Raw genomic sequence first — 3,496 nt, 5'->3', positions numbered from 1 at the left:
TAAGCGATGAGAATAAAGTGCATCGAGTTCCCCCGGTTCGAACCTTACGAGATTATTTACAACTGGTGAGAACATGTTCACCCTCCTACATAATTCTTCCAATCACTACAGCAAATGTGAACTTCAAACCTAAGATAATCCAATTACTTCCTAAGTTCCATGGACTTGATTCAGAAAATCCATATATGCATATTAAAGAATTTGAAGAGGTTGTTACAACCATACATTTTAATGATGTTCCTCCTGATACAATTAGCCTTAAATTATTTCCATTCTCTCTAAAAGAAAAGGCCAAAATATGGTTTCATTCATTAAGGCTTAGATCCATTAGTACATGGGTAAAGATAAGCTAGGAGTTCCTTAAAAAGTTCTTTTCGACTCATAAAACCAACGCTCTTAGATGGGAAATAATGAACTTCTCCTAGAAAAATAATGAGGCATTCTTTGAATGTTGGGAATGGTTCAAGGACTTACTTCTTGCATGCCCACACCATGGTTACGAAACTTGGCGGACAATTAATCCTTTTTTATAAAGGACTCAGTCCAAACATGCACCAATTCATATAGATGATGTGTAATGGTGAGTTCATGGATAAGAAACCAGAAGAGGCATGGGATTACTTTGATATGCTAGCTGAAAATGCTCAATCATGGGACACATCATGTCAGGCCCGTATCATAGTCCGTATCATTCCATAGACTCTCGCGATCCTCCCCATCGAATTCTAGCAACCCACGACTTGTAATTAGCATTTGTGCATGACCCTAAGTCGTATCCAGTATATTTGAGTCAACTTGACCCGAGACTAATACCCTTGTGATCGCATCGTCGTCACGATTCCAACACCGTGACTTGCGCATTGATGCGATACCCAGGCCAGGAGTTGTGGGCTCGCGTTTATTTTAAGGAAAATGCCACACATTTGCAAAACCCAAGAGAATCTCTACAACCCATCAAATCAATCAATCAATGTACAAGTCAAGTACACATCCATCACTCACCCATCCCTCTCTCAACAAAAGTCAACTCTCAAGTCAAGTACACCCATCACACCCATCCCTCTCTCATTACATCACTCTCCCTCTCTCTCATTTCTCTCTTCACTCCCAAGCAAACAAGAGAGCAACCGTCCAAGGTTTTCCAAGGAGAGAAAGAAGCTAGGTGTGGCCCACTTCCTACCCCAAGATCCTCACCATCCAACCTTCAGTATTCATCTTCCACCATCAAAGGGAAAGCCTAAGAGCTAAGGAGTCCAAGGAGCCTAGAAGAAGCTGAATCGATGGGTGTTTTGTAGGGTTAGATTGCAATTTTTATGATAAAGTAAGTGGGGCCTACCGAATGATCGTATGGATCCCATTTGGGACCCATCTTATTGTATGTATATGACCCATCTAGGGGAGCTCAAGGTGGCAAAGCTCCCCCGCCTCACGTCTCTCTCTCTCTCTCTCTATCTCTCTCTTTCCCATCTTCTGGCCCACCATGATGTATCTTTTTTATCCATGTCGTCCACCATGTGGACCCCGTCATGATGTATTTAATCCACACCGTCTGTCCAGCTGGCAAGGTCCACCTTACTGCTGGATTGCTCATCCAGTGGGCAAGCCCACCTGCCTGGATGGGCTTGAATGGATGGAAAGCAAATATCATCTTGAATGCCAAGATGGTGGGCCCCACGTGGACCCACCTTGATGTATATATACATATATCCTCCACCGTCCAGCAGCTGGATGGTGGGGCTTGCCTTGATGAGTGTGATTATCCACTGTCCACATGTGTAGGTGGTGGGGGCCTACCTTGATGCATGTGAGTTATATCCAGCACCGTCCATTATTTTTGGGTGTGGGACCCACCCCACACATGTGACACATGTGGGGGTGAGGCCCACCTTGATGTATGAATTTTGTATCCACACTGTCCATCGCTGGACGGTGCAGCATGGGATGCACCATGTTGTATGCATTGTATATCCTCCACCATGCAGATGCTTGGGACGATGGGGATTACCGTGATGTACGTGCCATCCACACACGTGAGACACACCTTGATGGATGTGTTGTATCTACACCGTCCCACATGTGGACCCCACACCAGCAATATAGCTGCTACCCTTTGACGTCATCAGGGTAGTCTGATCACAGGCGTGATCCAGACCGTCCGTCCATTTTTTTAGTGGGCCACACATGTGGATCCCACCATGAGGTATGGGTTTTATCCAAATCGTCTATTTATGTGGACACCACATACGAGCTATATGGCTGCTAATGACGTTAGCAGGCATTGTGGGTCCTGTATGATGTATGTGTTATACCTAAATCGTCTAGCTAGGACGTGGACCCACCGCTGAAGTATGTGCTACATCCAAACCGTCCATCCAATCGGCAAGCTCGTCTTAAGGCCTGAGACCAAAAAAATGAGGTAGATTTATCAGGTGGATGACACTACAGAAAACAGTGAAGAATTGAACGCTTACCATTGAAATCCTTTAGGGATCACAAAAGTTCTGGATCAATATGATATTTATTTTTCCTCTTGATTCAGGTCTTTGTGACCATATGATGATCTTTCGATGTGATTTATTTTTAGGTAGTTCTCTAAAAAGATATCTAAAATAGATGAATGGTTAGATGGTGCGATCCATTGTTGGGCCCATCTTGATGTATATGAGGCCCATTGGTGCGACCCATGTGTGTGGCCCACTTAATCTATATGAGGCCCATTGGTGCGACCCATGTGATGCATATAAGGCCCATTGGTGCAGCTCATGTGATGTGGCCCACTTGATGTATTTGAGGCCCATGAGTGAGGCCCATTGTGATGTATTTTGAAGCCCATGTGATGCGGACCACTTGATGTATATGAGGCCCATGTGATGTGGCCCATTGTAATGTATATGAGGCCTATGAGTGAGGCCTGATGTGATGTATGAGAGGCCCATGGATGTGGCCCATTGTGTTATATTCGAGGCCTATAGAAGCGGCCCATTGTGATGTAATTAAGGCTCATGAGTGAGTCCTAATGTGATGTATGTAAGGCCCTTGTGTGAGGCCCAAAGCGATATAATGAGGACCAATGTGATGTGTGATTCCACCATGATGTATGAAATGATGTTTATGATAGGCCATGCCTTGGGGGCAATGATGGTTTGATATCCACATTGTAAGAGCAATGATGGTTAAATGTCCACATTATGACCTTCCCTTAGGCCTCGTTAAGCCCATTCTTGATATGAGTAGGCCGTCTAGGCTCATCCTTGATATGAGGAGAGTACATCATCATCATATAACATCCTTAGTATAGCTCCACGATCCATGCCCATGCACATCATATGTATGCTTAATATGAGGAGTGTTTGATCATAGCACATGCCATTAGGTGGATTATTATGAGACTCCCTGAGAGATGGAGTTTCCCCACATGATCACACGACATGCGCAGGTTTGACGCATAACTAGATGGTATAACTCATCTATCTCGCATTTGTGTGACATGATCACT

General features: G+C 44.4%; 1 non-coding gene across 1 annotated transcript; it reads right to left on the bottom strand.

The window, feature by feature from the left end:
• Positions 1-392: 392 nt before the first annotated feature.
• LOC131222152 (small nucleolar RNA R71) lies at positions 393-499 on the bottom strand. Its single transcript, XR_009159860.1, has one exon. It is a non-coding gene; the product is annotated as a small nucleolar RNA R71 (small nucleolar RNA).
• Positions 500-3,496: the final 2,997 nt, after the last annotated feature.

This window comes from Magnolia sinica, chromosome 12, assembly GCF_029962835.1.
Source record: "Magnolia sinica isolate HGM2019 chromosome 12, MsV1, whole genome shotgun sequence".
NCBI lineage: Eukaryota > Viridiplantae > Streptophyta > Magnoliopsida > Magnoliales > Magnoliaceae > Magnolia > Magnolia sinica.
This window is presented reverse-complemented; position numbering and strand designations above follow the sequence as displayed.